We start from the raw sequence: 18,231 nt of genomic DNA on the forward strand, positions 1-18,231 counted from the left end.
TCTCGGGTCTACCTCGATTTGCCAATATCCGCTTTTTAAATCCATTGAAGAGAAGTAACGCGCGTGTCGAAGCCTGTCGAGTGAATCGTCTATACGGGGAAGCGGGTACACACCTTTCTTTGTGACCTGATTTAGTTTTCAGTAGTCCACACAGAAACGCAAGCTGCCGTCCTTTTTCTTGACTAAAACTACAGGAGATGCCCAGGGACTCATTGATGGTTGGATCACGTCGTCTTTAAGCATTTTTGTCACTTGATGTTGTATGGCTTCACGTTCTCTGGGAGCAACACGATAAGGATTTTGGTGAATTGGTCGTGCCGTATCCTCTGCAATTATTCGTTGCTTTGTTAGAGGTGTCCGACCGACGCTGGACGTCGACGCAAAGCAGTCGCTGAACCGAGACACGTCTTCTTCGTCCTCTCCTAATCTCAGCCACCCACTAGACTGAAGTCCGTTATTGCCCCCCCCCCATCGAGAATATACGCATCAACACATCTATCTCTATCTATCTCTATCTCTATCTCTATCTCTATCTCTATCTATCTATCTCTATCTATCTATCTCTATCTATCTATATCTATCTATCTATATCTATATCTATCTATATATATATATATATATATATATCGAATAGATACAAGTAAGACAAAAATCAACTATTCTAAGGAAGGAAGGAAAGAAGGAAGGAAAGAAACTTTATTTCAAAAAGAAAAGTAGGCGAGCGTGGTTGGGCGCTTAGTCCAGGGCTCCACTGGCGCGAGCGGCTCGCTGGGCTTGGTCCAGGAGAGCCACTTGGCTCTTCTTTCCCTTGTCCGCAATAAGACATGCCTCCCACTGCCTATTTAACATAAGCGGATGTGCAATTATGTATGAGCTATTATTATGTGAAGGCCTTTCGAGGCACTCCCATGTGATATGTTGTAGTGTGGGTTTATTAGAACACCATGGACAGACGTCCAGAAATCTAGTTGGGTTTATTTTACTGAGTTGATGCAGGTTGGGGAAGCTGTTTGTTTGAATGTGTCGCCAGTCCCTAGTCTGATGTCTGTTAAGGGCCTTGTGGGGATGACCGTACTCTCTGTGTTCCTCTCGCTGTTGTAGAAGAATGTCACGAATGCTTGGAAGGAGTCCCGCGCTCGGTTCGGCCGCAGCTCGGTTGTTGAATCCTCGAGAAATGAAACAAAAGTTTGAAGGCGATTCAACCTCCACTTGAATTCGATGAAAGACGAAGTTTTCCTTAGCGAGTTGGGGGGTCGAAAATGGGGCGGACTCACTGTGGCACGACGCTCTATCACGTGGCCCCTAGTAGTAGGAGGAGCGCGTCACTCCACTTAAATTTATTAATGCGAAAGCATTATAATATGTCACATGCGGCAGAAAACCCAGCGTGATAAAGCGATGGTTGGAAAATTATGGCCGACGGGGCAAAAAGCAAGAACACGCGAAAGAAAAAACGCTCGGATTTACGTCATATTTCTCATGGAAGTCCATGTAAACAGAGTAAATTAGCGGCTTAGAAAAATTTAGTACATTTGGGCCAAGGTGGGAATCGGCACACGTCACGTCGCAGCCATCTGGCTGCCCCGTGACGTGGATTGAGGTTGGTACAAATTTGATCAAAGTGGATTAAGGTTGGTACAAAATAGAACAAGGTGGATTAAGGTAGACTTGGGAAGGACACCTGACAATGCATGACATCACGTTCATGGAGGTAACCGATAAGAGAAGTTAACTATTTCGTATTCAAATCCCGTAAGGATAGTTAAGGGACTGTCAAATTTTAAAGTAATAGTAACGATACTCTTGATCTGCTCGCGCTCTCGAGCAGGTGTTGTATTTGTCGTCGCCACCATGGCTCAACGCGATGCTCTGGAAGAGAGAACCGTCCCGATGTTCACTGAGTAGTAGTCAACATATAGCTAGCGAGAGGCTGTCCCTGTCACTCGGAAAGATCGGTTTTCGTGGCCACCACGTTTGTCTCAAGCAGATGCTAACAGCGCTTTAGTAAGATGGGCTGTCAGCGACAACCTCGAAGGTGACGTCGCTCAGGGGCCATGGAACCTTATACGATAAGGCCTCGGTATCGTACAGGAGTTTAAACCCAGGCACGTTTGCCGGGTATATAAACGAACTATCGATGGCTAGGTTGTGCCTTCGGGCGTCACGGTCTTGTCGCACATTCCGTAATTTCAACAGCCTTGCTAAGTGCAGCGTGATGTGACTGAAGAAATGGAAATGGCAAAGCTCAGAAGCTTGGCCAAGCTGGATAGTGAAGATTCGTGAAGAGGTCTTCCATGCGTGGTAAGCTTTCAAAGATTTTGGCAAACAGGAAACCTAAAGTACAACAACTGGCATTGGCTTAGCTCGGCTATGTCAGGATATACGTAGCGAAAGCTAAGGCATAGCATGGTTAGCCCAGGTTAATATTGATTGCAAGTCCAGGTTAGTCTGGTTGTCTAGCTATGTGGCGGCGTTTAGCCAGTCGTTCGGCGCGCTGTTCGTCTATTTGCTGGGCGATTCGTTTCCTCTTCATCTCAATCCGATGTCGATTCCAGGCCTCCTCCTGCTTATCAGAATTGTCGCCGTCCATACTGCCGCCTCAACTGTGGTTGCGGCGCACGCGAGCTCTCCTTTTCAGGCCACCGACATGTTAGCAGACATGCGGCGCAGCTGGCGAAGCGAGCGGAGGCGATCGCAATGACGAGGAACGCGGTGTGACGTCATACCAAACGGCGGCGGCGGAAAGGCGTGGCGCTGCGCAAAGGCGGAACACGTGTGACTCGGTGCTACTAGTGGCGCATGTGCAGTAGGGACTAGGGAGCGAGAGAGAGAGAGGAATATCCGCGGCGAGGCGCGCGTTGTGACGTCATGTGCCTCCTCGAAACCCCCCACGGCGAAATCGCAAGTCCGCGGCAAGTAAAGCTTTCGCTTTAAAAACAGTATGCATACATGTGAAAGGCACAAGTAACATAAGTACTTGCGTGCTCTGTCAAAGATTTTCGATATTTGTGTGTTTAAAACCACACTACTAGTGCTGCAAGCTCCGTACAAGTATTGTGAACGCTGTGTGTACACTTCATCCGCCTCATCTCTTTCATCTGCCTATAATCGTCATCATCGCGAATTACACGTCTTCTTGGCGAGCTGGCTTTGACGCTTCACCGAGTGGAAGCATTCGGTCTCTCTACGCCTTACCACATACATATCGTGCAAATTGCGCTATTCTAAGAGATTGTGTTGACTAACAACAAACGAAGAGTCCCTACATGCCGTCAGGCAACAGGAATCTTACAAAAGTGAGAGAGAGAGACAGAGGAAAGGGGAAAGGCAGGGAGGTTAACTAGAGGGGAAGATCCGGTTTGCTACCCTACGCTGGGGAAAGAGGGCAGGGGGAGGTAAAGTGATAACAAAGTAGAGATAAAGAAAGAACGAAAGAAAGGAGCTCAGACATACAATCACAGTCGATCACTGCCGCCGCATACTGTCACCGCACAGCACAGTAGTACTTGCAGCACTATGGACATCTGTTCATGCTACAGCCGCTTGTCCAATTCTGTAGCCCTTAAAAACTGCACCAGTGCCCTCGTCGCCCTCTGCTGCGATGGCTTGTGATGGCGGCATATTAAATTCCGTTCCTCTGTTAGAGGTCTTCGGTCAAAGCGCGCTATCGCGTTTGCGAGCGACCAGCTCTGTAAATTATAGCAAGGACAGTCACAGAGAAGGTGTTGAGTATCCTCGTTACCACAGTTGTCACACGAGGCGTCGTCGACCCATCCGATTCGGAAAGCAAAAGACTTGTTTAGTGCCACCCTTAGCCATATTCGACAAAGCAGGGTAGCTTCGCGACGGCAGAGTCCAGCTGGAATGCAAAGGTGTAGAGAAATGTCTAGGTAGTGCAGCCGGTTGTTTTGAAAACATCCTGCATTCCACAAGGAGAACGTGACATCACGACTGAGCATTCGAAGTTTTCTTGCGGCATCTGTCCTTGATAGTGGTATTGGCTCCTCGTCGTCGCCTTGAAGAGCCGACCGAGCAGCGTTATTTGCGTGTTCGTTTCCTATGGTGCCGCAGTGACTTGGAAGCCACTAAAATGTCACGTGGTGTCCTTTTTCATTCAAGGTATGGATTAGTGCTCTAATCTCGAATACCAGTTGTTCATGTGGTCCACGCCGCAGGGCGGATAGCAAAGACTGCAGTGCTGCTTTCGGGTCAGTGAATATTGACCATCTTCGAGGTTGCTCTTGGCTGACGAGACGAAGTGCAGCGCGAAGAGCTGCAAGTTCCGCAGCCATCGGTGTCGTTGGGTGACATGTCTTGAAACTGATGGTGGTGGCTTTCGCTGGAAAAACCACAGCTCCAGAGGAACACTGGAGAGTTGCCGATCCATCAGTATAAATATGTACGTAGTCGGCGTACCTCTCGTGCAAAAGGAGCAGAGTTAGCTGTTTAAGAGCAGGTGATGACAGCTCAGATTTTTTTCCTGATTCCTGGTATGGTGAGGTGCACTGCAGGTCAAGCCAAACACCATGTAGGATCGATGGCTTAGTTGCGGGGTTGAAGCCTCATGGAAGGCAGGTGGAATAATCCGAAATCGTGGTACAAAATGATGCCTGCGGCCTTTCTGACGGCAGTGTTGCCAGATGGTGCCAGATGGTGCCTAACGTGCCTAATGTGCACTCTCAACACTTCCACCGCAATGTGTGTTTGTATGGGTTGGTCCCGGGCGATCGCAATAGTCGCTACTGTCGATGAGCATTTTGGCAAACCAAGACAAACCCTGTTAGCCCGAGCTTGAATAGCCTGTAGCCTGGCAAGTGTTGGTCAGTGCGGGCAAACTGTATCTCAAGAAGCCCAGAAAAAGAGCCCTGTACAATTCCAACATTGCATACACTGACATTCCCCCAAGTCTTTCCTCCCAGAAACTTGAAAAGCTGGGAGATTGCTGTCAGACGCTGTTTCAAGTAGGTCACGTGTGGGCTCCATGAGAGATCTCTATCAATGATTATTTCAAGAAATTTGTGAGTCTTCTCGTAAGAAATTATCTGGACATTTATTGAGATGGCGTAGGGCGTCATTGGTTTGCGAGCGAATGCCATCAGTGCACATTTGGCTGAAGAGATTTCAAGGCCTTGGTTGCGGAGGTATATAGCTGTCAGAGTAGCAGCTCTATGAAGTCTCGCACGTATTTGAGGACGTGTGACACCTGAAGTCCGTATACATATGTCGTCTGCGTACATTGATATTGTCACGTGGTAGTGACGGTGAAGAAAGCAGCAATACGGTGGAATACAAAACTAGCTTTTATTGGGCGAACCTGTGCCCACAAAAACAGCCTACACTTATAGCACAACGATAGCAGCGAACACGGTCGGCGATCGTCGGAAACCTGATCAACGTGTCAAGCACGTCGGCTTTTATACATCAAGCGTCGAATGTTCCAGACTAATCGTTGGGACACACGTTCCTTCCACAAAGTTCCACACCATTCGCGTCACGTGATCAAATCAGATAACATAAGGTTCGGCGACAACAGACAGCGAATAGAAGCATCGATAACTTTCCAGAAACTTCGGATATATGGAGGCGCGTCCCGCGCTGTGCGATAACATTTGTTAGGCGGCGAAACGTGGTCGCCCGATAAAGATAAGTACACGTGTCATTACCCCCTTCTTAAAAAGCATCGACCCGATGCTGCAAATAAACGAAAGTAATAAAGAAAAGCACTCGTAGCAACGGAAACAACAAAATAAGGAAGTTCGTCAGCGTCCGTGAAAGCGTTTAAGGCGCTCCACGTGGACCACTTCAGATCGTGCGCGGCGCCGCTGTGAATGTGAAATGCCGTCTGGCACGACCTCATAGTCCAGTGCGCCAATACGTCGGATGATCTTGTAGGGTCCGAAATATCGTCTTAGTAGTTTTTCACTGAGTCCTCTTCGGCGTATCGGGGTCCACACCCAAACACGGTCACCGGGCTGGTACTCGGCGAAGCGTCGTCGGAGGTTGTAGTGTCGGCTGTCGGTCCTCTGCTGGTTCTTGATTCGCAGGCGGGCGAGCTGTCGGGCTTCTTCGGCGCGCTGGAGATAGGTAGCGACGTCAAGATATTCCTCGTCAGTGACGTGCGGCAGCATGGCGTCGAGCGTCGTCGTCGGGTTCCTGCCGTAAACCAGCTTAAATGGCGTGATCTGTGTTTTTTCTTGCACCGCCGTGTTGTAAGCGAATGTTACGTACAGCAGGACCGCATCCCACGTCTTGTGCTCGACGTCGACGTATATTGCTAGCATGTCGACGAGGGTCTTGTTCAGGCGTTCCGTGAGACCATTCGTCTGCGGATGGTAGGCAGTTGCCCGCCTGGGACTTGTCTGACTGTATTGCAGAATGGCTTGCGTGAGCTCTGCTGTAAAAGCCGTTCCTCTGTCGGTGATGAGGACTTCTGGAGCACCATGTCGCAGCAGGATGTTCTCGACGAAAAATTTCGCCACTTCGGCTGCGCTGCCTTTCGGTAGAGCTTTAGTTTCAGCGAAGCGGGTGAGATAGTCCGTTGCCACGACGATCCACTTACTTCCGGATGTTGATGTCGGAAACGGTCCTAACAAGTCCATCCCGATCTGCTGGAAAGGTCGTTAAGGAGGCTTAATCGGCTGTAGTAATCCCGCTGGCCTTGTGGTGGGTGTCTTGCGTCGCTGACAGTCTCGGCATGTCTTGACGTAACGGGCGACATCGGCGGTTAGGAGCGGCCAGTAATACCTTTCTTGTATCCTCGATAACGTCCGGCAGAAACCCAGGTGCCCAGCGGTCGGATCGGGATGTAGGGCGGGCAGTACTTCTGGACGCAGCGCCGACGGAACAACAAGAAGGTAGTTGGCGTGGACTGGTGAGAAGTTCTTCACGAGTAGGTTGTTCTGAAGCGTGAACGAAGATAATCCACGTGTCACGCGGTTTATAGCACAACTATAGCAGCGAACACGGTCGGCAATCGTCAGAAATCTGATCAACGTGTCAAGCACGTCGGCTTTTATACATCAAGCTTCGAATGTTCCAGACTAATCGTTGGGACACGCGTTCCTTACACAAAGGTCCACACCATTCGCGTCACGTAATGAAATCAGATAAAATAAGGTTCGGCGACAACAGACAGCGAATAGAAGCATCGATGACTTTCCAGAAACTTCGGATACATGCAGGCGCGTCCCGCGCTGTGCGATAACATTTGTTATGCGGCGAAACGTGGTCGCCCGATAAAGATAAGTACACGTGTCAGTATCTTGATCACTGTTGACAGATGATCAACGAGACCAATGAGTGTGAGGTTAAATAGGGTAGGGTTTTAAAAAATTAAATTATGGGGTTTTACGTGCCAAAACCACTTTCTGATTATGAGGCACGCCGTAGTGGAGGACTCCGGAAATTTCGGCCACCTGGGGTTCTTTAACGTGCACCTAAATCTAAGTACACGGGTGTTTTCGCATTTCGCCCCCATCGAAATGCGGCCGCCGTAGCCGGGATTCGATCCCGCGACCTCGTGCTCAGCAGCCTAACACCATAGCCACTGAGCAACCACGGCGGGTTAGGGTAGGGTTTAGTACACCGCCTTGAGGAACACCTCGGTAGGTGCAGTGTCGTGCGGTCTTACCATCGCTGGTACACACCAAGAAAAATCTCATAAAAAGGTGATGAGAAATCCATTGGAAAACTCGACCACCTAGGACAACCATCTCAAGAGAATCAAGGATAGCATCGTGAGATACGTTATCTTATGCCCTCTTAACATTCAAGAACAAAGCTGCAGATAATCTTTTGCGTGACTTTTGACGTTGGACATACGTGGCGTGATCAACAACACTGTCTGCTGATGAGCGATGTCGACGAAAACCATCCATGCAATTTGGTAACTGGCTGTAGTGTTCCAGGTACCACTCCAAGCGGGCAAGGATAATCTTTTCCATCATCTTTCTCACACAGCTGGCCAGCGTTATTGGGCGGTATGAGGTGAGTTCAAGTGGGGACTTGCCTTGCTTCAGGAGAGGTACCAAGCGGCTTGTCTTCCATTCTTCAGGTACCATGCCATCTTGCCGAGATACTTTGTATAGATGTAACAATTCTTTCAGTGCGCCATCACTCAGGTTGTTCAAGCCGCGGTAAGGATATTCCATCTGGGCCGCGGATGAAGAACGCCTGCATAGAGCAAGAGCAGCTTCTAGTTCCGCCATTATGAAAGGGAGATCCATGCGGCAGTCACGTGAAACAGGGATATGACTGGGGGCTGGAAAGCCTGGACCGGTTGCTTGGCCAGCGATCCTTGCACAAAAGTCTTCTGCAACATCAGCATCCAGTCGCGTCCGGAAGAGTGCCAGCGCTTTGAATGGGAAGCGTTGTTCAGGGAGGGAACGCAGACCACCTATGGTTCTCCAGATGTGGGAAAGTGGCTTTCGGGGGTTTAGTGACTGGCAAAACATTCTCCAACGTCGAGATGCCAATCTATCCATGTGACGTTGAATTTTCTTTTGTAGTCGTCTGGCTGTCCTAAGGTCTTCGATGGATTTTGTACGGCGGTAACGCCGCTGCGCACGACGACGGAGCGCACGAGGTCGCTCCAACTCTATATCCAGTTCCGTGAGCTTCGACGAAACCGTGACCGTGCGTGTGGCGTCTCGCATTGCAGACTTGATTGCGTCCTCTAATACAGAGGACAAGGCCTCCCGACAAGCATCTTCCGTGGTGGAAGTAGAATTAGTTCAGTCAGTTAATCGAATGGTGGTCCGTGGGAAGGATCGGGACATCCATTTGATGACAAGGTACGTGGTAATGTGATCACTCCTGTGTGTCTATATCCGAAAACCATTTAACACATCTTGTGAAAGAGCTGGAGACGAAAGCTAGGTCAAGACAGCTGCCATAATTTACACCTCGTATAAACTTTTGGCTGCCGTCATTCAGGAGTGAAAAGCCATGGTTGCAGGCAAATCTTGCAAGTCTCTGCCCTCTTGCATTTGTCCTTGTGCTTCCCCATGCCATATGGTGCGCATTAAGATCTCCGATAACGACATATGGAGCAGGGCACGCCGACAAGATGTTCGTTAACCTTTTGGCATCAAAATTACTTGAACGCTATATATATCAACGCCTACAAGTGCAAACATGAGTTTGCGTTGTTTTGTTCATTGTTAGGCAAACATATTGATTGTTATCATGAGGCGGAATCGGCTGGCGAACATAGGTCAGTTCTCGACGAATAAAAACGATGACTTTGCTGCATGCCTCAGTTGTTGCGGATATAACAGCTTCGCATCCCGATAATCTGACTGGTTTCGACACGTTAGGCTCACATATGACAATAATTGGGAACAAAGTAGTATATATATACTGACGAAAGTCTGAAAGGCGTGACTTTAGCCCTCTTGCGTTCCACTAGATGATTGACGCTGTCTTGACTTCTCGAAAGGATGGGCGAGGGTTGGCCATGTCTCTACTCGAGCGACTCAAGCACTGGGCTTAAGGCGTCCAGTACTTTGAGTGCACTTCGAGCAGACGTTGTTCCAAGGTTCGACAGAATCACTCGAATGGCATCTAAGAGGGGACGCAGCATTGAAATGACTTGATGATCTGCTTTGGGCATGTCATCAGCGGCAGGAGTAGGCTCCCGAGCGGCCTTGACAATCTGTGGTTCTGTGGGAAGTTGCTGGCTCAAAAGCGCAGGCCATTCTTCCTGAGAAAGATTGTTTTCAGCTGACTTTCTTGTGCTGTTCAGCCCCTTTTTGCCCTGATTGGAGAATGTCGGTGCTACAATGGAAGGGTCCCTCTCCTTTCGTGTCTCTGCCATTTTTGAGGAGGTTGGGGTGACGCCGACGCCGACGTCGGATCGTTTCAGCAGCCTCCCTGTGCGTCGAATTCTCCCGAACCATTTGCTTGAGAACAGCGACCTCTTTCTTGATGCGAGCGCAGTCCCTAGACGGTGCAGCATGGCAACCATTACAGTTGCCGCACTTTAGGACAGTAGCCGGCACGTGTCCTCCGCGTGAGGTTCAGCACACCGGAGACACAGTAACGAGTTTGTACAGACCCCCTTGACATGTCCAAGCCTAACGCACTGATACCATTGAAGAGGCTTTTGTACGAAGGGCCGAACAGGGTGTCGGAAATGACCGATTTTGACGTGAGATGGTAGGCAATCTCCTTTGAAAATCAGTTTGACGCAGCGCGAAGTTCCAAGGCGGCTCACACGCGTGATGACAAGACCCTCACTTGCTGGTTTGACGAGGATAGGCAAGTCCGCGTTGGGAATGGCAACATTAATGTCATAAACTACACCTGCTGTGGATGCACCATCCATCGGGATATAGGAACGCACTTTGATGCGTCCCAGCTCCGAAATTTTCTTCAATTTTTCGAGCGCACTCCCATTGGAAACATCGATAGCGAGGACATTTTGCGTGTACTCATCCGAATGTCCTTAATTTCATTCGGTACGACCCCTTCGAAGAAAACAGATAGTTATTGCCTGCTTAGCAGTCGGAGGTTGCTTGAGGCTTCCTCGGGTACGAACACGATGGCGTGAGGCCAACGTTCAGGCCTTGGCTTCAGAGTCGCCGTGCTCGCTTGCGTTGATGTATTCGCGTTAACAGTCCTCCTTTTGGCCTTCTTTCTGTGGACAGCGATGAAGTTACCATCCGATGAGTCTTCATCCGACATGGAATACAGCTCAGTGTCCTCGGTGTCACTGAGCACGCTTCCTCTGTTCCTCGTGAGGGACGGCCTTGATGACCTCTGGCCAGGAGGGCCTCTGGAACGCTCCGCGTCCATGGCCCTCCTGGCACCAGGAAATTCCGAAGATTTCGCCAGAAACCAGTGAACACAGATAGAAGCGTTCTACCAAGAAGACACTTCGTCGTCGTCCTTCCTTACAAAAGTGAAGGCTATAAATAACGCCATAGAGAGGATTAAGGCACCGCATAACACAAGACAGTATGCATCTTATGGAGCTCACTGCCATGGAATGGAAGTGACTGCTTATTGTACAACTTCAGAATGAAGAGTTTAGACTTCAAATCATAAGGTAGAAAATCTATTTGAAAATAAAGCAGGAGAACATTGTTCAAATGTTCGAGGCACCGCAAAGTATAAAAAAATTCGCAGTTCCGCTGGAACGGCGAAGCACCGATTGCGATAGCAAATTAGTAGATAGCTGTACGAAGTAAGGATAGTAGTTTTATCGGCCGTATAAACTTGTAAACATTCGCTTACTAACTAAACTCACAATGATAGAAAATGTAATCATGACTCAACGAGGACGCAGAAAGGAACACACACATGGAGACAGCACTATCTTAGTGTGTCTGCTCCTTTCTGCGTCCTTAAGTCGCGCTAACACATTCTATCATGGATTCAAACCAACTAGCCCGTCAACGTGTTTTAACTAAATTAACCAGCGCGGTGTCACACGCGCACAGGTAAACATGAACACGCATCACTCGATGACAACGGAAACTGTCTGTGAAAACGCTGGAGTTAGGAATCACGGCAGCAGCTGCGAGGCAATCGACCTCCGTGCAACTGTCGCTTCAACGCACACGTAAACGTCGAAAGCACAGAGCACATGAATCTACCGGTACTACGCGAATTCTGCAAATAAAGCAGATCGCTTTGAAGATGAAGCCTGCGCGGGCGAGCATTTTCGCCGCTTTCAAGACCGCTTTCAAGAGACACGAGCGCCGGCAACGCGTCCCTACGGCGTCCGCCAAAGGTGTCTACTACGGCGTCCGCGATTGGCGTGGCCGACGCCGTAGTAGACGCCGCGGTTGTCTCCATTCTGTACAGAGCGGCGGGCGAGGAGGGCATCGAGGCACCGTAGCAGCTGCCGGAGAAGAACGCCCCTCCTCCCTCGCCTCACCCCCTGCCTAACGCACCACAGGAGAGGGCACGCATCCGGACCGCGTTCCTCGCTCGTGCACGCGAGAGAGAGAGAAGAAACTTTATTATAAAGTGGAATGATTTATGTGGTTGGGGCCCTCAGTCCAGGGCCCCAATGGCTGTCGCTACCGCTCGTGCTCGTCGTATCAGGGCCAGCCAGACCTGAGGCTCGGAGCGACGGAGGATCGCCTCCCACTGCGCATATGTTGGTTGGGGGGATTGTAGAAGTGGGATATCCTTAGGTGGTTTCTGGCACTCTATCGTGACGTGGAACGTCGTCGGTGGTGCACCGCACCCTGGGCAGGTCGTGGGATATAAGGTTGGGGAGAGCTTGTGAGATTGAACCGCGTTCTCAGGCTCACCCTGACACGCTTTCACTGGTATGGAACCTCACGGCGACGGCAGAAATGTGCTTGACTGTCCATATACTCGCTATCGCAAAAAAAAAAAGATAGACAAAAGGCCGGCCGCCCACTTTTTTTGCAATTCAAATCGGGTATGCTGCATGATGTACGTGCTGCGATGCGTGCGCCCATCCGTGCCAAGAGTGAATCGATGTCCACTGTCGACTGTAACAATTGAAAGATCGTGCGAAACAGCGTCCGCACGATCAGCATTTGCAAGATAATGCTACCGGGTAAAGGAAAACTGTTGAATCAGAACGGTAGCCCCACTTGGATGTTAACGACTGCTTCGGAGAATTCAGCTTGCACCTCTCAGAGTGCGTCATCGCTTGCGCGTCGTGCGTTGTAAAGAAATCTAAAAATGTGAATAAGATATCTTACAGGAATATTTGACCGAAAATATCGTTTTAGACTTAGTTTTAATAAGTAAGCCAGGTTTTTTTCCACCTATTAGCAATAAAGGTGCTTTGTGAGGTAAATATTTACTACGTAGAAATTCGCTGCAGCTCTTCTCGGTGTATAAGTATACGCTGAGCGAAAATGATAGCAGTAGGTTTTGCGTAAAAATGCTTCTTTACAGACTTAGAACTTCTCTTTGAAGTTGATGTGTAAGCGATGAATGGTGGCAGCTGAAGAACGTTTATCGAGCTGGTACGAGAGTTTTGGCTCTCGTGAAATTAAATAACCGGCGTTCTAAAAGCGAGCCGCGCATTAGCGGGAGTATGCCTGTGACCAGTGAAAGGCAAATGGTACATCCTAATTACCAGAAATAACATAAATGCATCAATCGTGAGAAAATGTGGGCTGTAAGGAAAATCTAAAAAGAAAGATCTCATTGAGTCCGGCTACAGCGCGGCAAACGTACAAGAGAAATTTCTCTTCTTTGTTTTAGAGATTACTGCAAGTATCCGTCACTCGGTTCTACAGTATCGCGTTATTTATGTGTACTGGTTACCCGGCCTGGTCAATTACCACTAACTGGCAAGCTTAACGTGTGCAATGTCAGAGGAAAAGAAAGAATCATGGGTCAGCATTTACTATTACCTTCCGAGCTCATCTCTGATGAGCTGGCGTTATTGGGCACGCCCAAGCTCCTCAACGACGTCTACACTGTAAAAAATGTTTCCTTAAAAAAAGCAAATTTTCTGGCAGTTGCTCTGCCAGAAAATTTCTGTAAAACTGTGTTTTCTATTTTTCCTTTTTATGTTATTTAACAAGTTCTTTCTGTTTTACAATAGGAGAAATCTTGTGTTTAATGAAAGTTATCTGTTATGTATTACAGGAAAAGCTCTGTTTCCTGTTGAAAAATTTTCTGTTATTTTAATAATATTTTCTGTCTTACTTTACAGAAAACGTATGTGTAAAACAATTATCCATTTTGACTCACACAAAAAGTTCTGTTTATATTTTTCCGTCGTTTCACTTTCTTTTTTTCTGTGGTCTACTGTACAGAAGTGTGACGTGTAAAGACAATTTTCTATCGTGATGAATAATGGGGCGAACCAGGACTGCCGCTGAAGCCAACGCTTTGCAAGGGCATTACTCTTCGTGAGGGCAGTTGCCACCCACACGAAGAGAATTTTCTTTGTCGAAACGTTGTCTGCAGCCGCTACTCCGTGTTCGACCACTGTTTATCACTTCCAGGCTATTTTCATGTGAACTTCTGTCAGGTTCGAGTTTGCTATCGCGCGTCACCTAACCATTACAAAATAACAAACACCATGTAAATGTGCAGCTGGTCTCAAAACGGAAATTAGGCTGCGTGGTCAAAGCTGAAAGTATTAAATTGTAGCGCACAACAGACAAAGGTCACGCGTGGCGCTCGTGTCTGCCTGCGTTTTTACTTTACTCAGTTTTCTTGCGCTTCTGTTAAATATGGTCAACACTTTTTCTCTCAGTGGCTGTAAGAAATACGTTGTAGTTTAGGAAATTATAGAAGAAAATGAATTTTCGTTTTATTTTACATCAAAAATATCACTGGAGAGATAAATATGAAAACAGAAATATTAATAGAACTGCTTATGCGCACTATGTTCAGAAAGCAAGCAGGATAGATTTTCCTCCAGATGTTATAACAGCCGAAACGTTTCCGCTTACCATGGATCGCACGTGTACGCAAAGAAGGAATAACAGGAAAAACTGCATTCCCTTTCAAATCAAGGTAAGCGAAGTAAATAAATAAGTACATCTTTGTATAAGATAGGCATTGATGGCCACTTTACGGAACTGCTCCGACCCTATCAGTAAACTTGTTTTGAATTAGTCACGACGCGTATTTAAGCACAAATTTGCGACACACAATAGCATCAAGATGGGTGTGCGGTGTGCATGAGGCGTCATGGTAGGTGCGCATAACGTAATATGTCACAGTGTCCAGATAGTGTGAAGCGTACATTGAAGAGATATGCGTATTTTCAAAGATGCAGATATAATTGAATGCTTTTTTGATGTGAAAAGTAACTTGTGTATAGTCAGATATTGGTTTACCCATCGCAGCTGACTGGCAAAATCGCAAAAGGGTTTAATCTAATTTCACTCTAACACTTGTATTTTTTCTATGAATGAATTTTTATTTTTGGTTATTTTTTATTTAGTACATACTGCGGACACGAAGTCCAAGCAGGATGGATAATACAATATTAAGCCACAAGTAAAATAATGTCAATACAACAAAATGCTGCAACAATACGACAATAATGCTGATACAAAAGGTAAACAATAGTGATACAAGTTTTATAAAGGCAAGTCATTCTAGTCATTAATGGTGCATGGAAAGGAAGGGTATTTAAATAGGTTGGTATGGGCAAAATAGGGGGTTAGTGCATTTTGGTGATGTTGGCGAGCAGGTCTCGTTACTAGTGGACTTGCATACAACGCAGGGTCGATTGCCAATTTGTCATTAATGAACTGAGAAAGAAAGCCAAGCCGCAATTTTTTTCGATGCGATTCATGTGTAGGAATATTATTATACCTCATCAGTTCAGTTGGCGAGTCGAATGTCGAAAACTTGTTGTAAACAAACCGGACAGTCTGTCTGGATTTGTTCAAGTTTCTTTATGTTACATTGAGCGTAGGGATCCCAAATAATACAGGCGTACTCGAGCTTCGGTCGAATTAAGTAGTAATAAGCAAGCACTTTAACAGAAGATGGGGCGTGTTTAAGCTTGTGTTTGAGAACGCACAGTTTACAGAAAGCAGAGAAAGATACATTTTGCACGTGAAGGTTCCAGGACAGGTTGCTGCAAAGGGTGACACCTAAATATTTATGGTTAGTAACTTGTTTAAGTGCAGAGGAGCCTAGCATGTAACTATAAGGGAGAGATGTTTTCTTGCGGGAAATGGGAAGAAAAACACTTTTTTTCAATATTCACGGTCATCCCCATTCAGTGCACCAATAGAAGATTTTACTGAGGCTATCATTTAGGTCATCTTGCTCCCTAGTGTGGGTAATTTCTTTAAACACTACACAATCGTCCTCAAATAGTCTTATTTGAACATTCGGCTTTACGTAATCAACAATGTCATTCACGTACAAGAGGAACAAGAAAGGACCCAGTACACTTGAATGAATGAATGCTTATTTCATCTTGAGTACAACTTCAAGAAAGGTGCAGGGGCAAAAGGCGCACAGCACCTGACAGGGGCCCCTGTACCCGCAATATAGGCTTTTATTATACAATATTTACTGGTAGTTCATTGGCAGTGAGCGGACACACATAACGTTACATATCTTAACACGTTGCACACGAGTTTACACAAACTGAGAACAGAATTGACAAAATTATTGGGTTACAGTTTGTTTACTAATATAGACGGTGAAATAATAAAATGTTCCCCTTAACCCCTCTTCCCCTTTCCTCTCCCAGTCTACAAGCAGTAAAGCAATGGTTATACATGTAAATTACCATAGTACACTAAGATGCAGCATATAACCGTGAACACGTATGTATCCACGTGAAACAGAAAAGGGAGAAAAGCGGGTCATAATATATTTATGTTGCAACAATCACTCTCTCAAACACTGTGTTAGTAACAACTCCTTCACATGGTTTTCGAATGTGTTTCTAGTCATATTGAAAGCAATGTTATCTTCTAGCTTATTTCGAATTGTTAGTACTTGGTACCTGGTTGTTTGTTTACCATAATTTGTCCTTGTGTATAGGGTCCGTTTTGTTTTTAGTCCCATATCGTAAGGAACTTCATTAATGTTTTCGTGTATATATAGTGCATTTTTATGTATATACTGTAGTAGTTTAAAATCATAAACGTCGTTAGCTTTAGGCATTCGGTATTTAAAAAACATAATGGTAATGTGCTTAATTCATAACATGGTCCCTGATAATTTTCATAAATGCGCAATGTTTTCTTTTGTAGAATAATGAGCCTGTTGTATAGTTAGTTTTTGTTGTGGTACTCCATACCAATATGCCGTACGATAATCCGGAGTAGAACAGTGAAGTATAAGTTTTGTTTCAGCCAGATAGGTATTAAGTGTGTAATTTTATACAAGCATCCAACAGATCGGGAGAGTTCGGTAGCTGAATTATTAATGTGTACATTCCATGAAAGGTGCTCTTGGAACCGAACACCAAGAAACTTTTGCCCCTTAACCATGGTTATCTGTTGCCCTTCAAAAGTTAAAACTATTTCCCTACTTAGAGGTTTGTTAAGTGCACGAAATATTATGTAGATTGTTTTCGCTGTATTGAGCTGCAGCCTGTTCCCGGAGCCAGGCCAAGAGGAACGCAAGGTAGGTGTTGGCCCTTCTTTCTAAATCTGTTAGATCTGTGGACTTAAAAAGATGTTAGTATCATCGGCATACATAATAAGTTCAGGAGAGTTGAATATAGTCACAATGTCATTATTGTAAACAAGAAATAAAAACGGTCCTAATATTTACCCCTGTGGAACTCCTTGTGTTAACTTTAGCTGTGATGATGTGGTGTCCTTTATTTGCACGATTTGATAGCGGTCACTCAAGTAGTTTTTAACGAGCTCTAGTACAACTCCCCGCACACCATATCTAGACAGTTTGTGCAGTAGGATATCGTAATTTATTGAGTAAAATGCTTTCTTTAAGTATAGAAATAAACCAAGAGTTAACTTTTTACTGTCAATGTTTTTAAGTATACTATCTTTAATACAGCACAATGCTTCTTCCGTTGATCTGTGTTTTTTTTTGAAATCCTTATTGGCTTCTAGGCAACATTTTGTGTGTCAGAAAAAGAAATCAGCCTTTGGTTAATCACACTTTCAAAGATTTTCGACAAAATGGGGAGCACCGATATCGGTCGGTAATTTGATAAATTATTTCTATCGCCTCCTTTAAATATAGCTCTTACTCATGCTATTTTCAGTTTATGTGGGAAAACACCGGTTGTTAGCATGAGATTAATAATGTGAGCCATTCTCCCCGAAACAAGGAATATCGTCAATTCCAGGAGCGACGTTACTTTTCAGCGGCCTTATGGACGCTTCCAATTCGGTAGGAGATGTTGGTTGCATGAATATTGTTTGCTCTAACTTGGGTATACCTGTAATATTAGTCTCACAATCAGTGGCATTAGGCTCTTCATAACCTCCTGCATTTATGAAATGGGCATTCATTGAGTTAGCCAGATCCTCACCACAAGTAGTTCTACCATAATAGTCATTTCTTTTATATTACCAAACTCTTTCTCTCTATTTGTTAATTCATTTACCATTTCCCACACCTTCTTAGGGCTGTCATAAATTTTCTCAAATTTTGCTGTGTAGTAATTATTTTTAGCTTTCCTTAAATCCTTCTTCAGAGAGTTTCGAAATTTTTTGTATCTACAAAACACTTCAGGATCCCGGGAACTGAGGAATTCATGGAATAATTTACTCTTATCCTTTATAGGTTGATATAGACTTGTTTATCCAAGGCTTTCTGTATTTTTTA

This window comes from Dermacentor variabilis, chromosome 2, assembly GCF_050947875.1.
Source record: "Dermacentor variabilis isolate Ectoservices chromosome 2, ASM5094787v1, whole genome shotgun sequence".
NCBI classification, from domain to species: Eukaryota; Metazoa; Arthropoda; class Arachnida; order Ixodida; family Ixodidae; genus Dermacentor; species Dermacentor variabilis.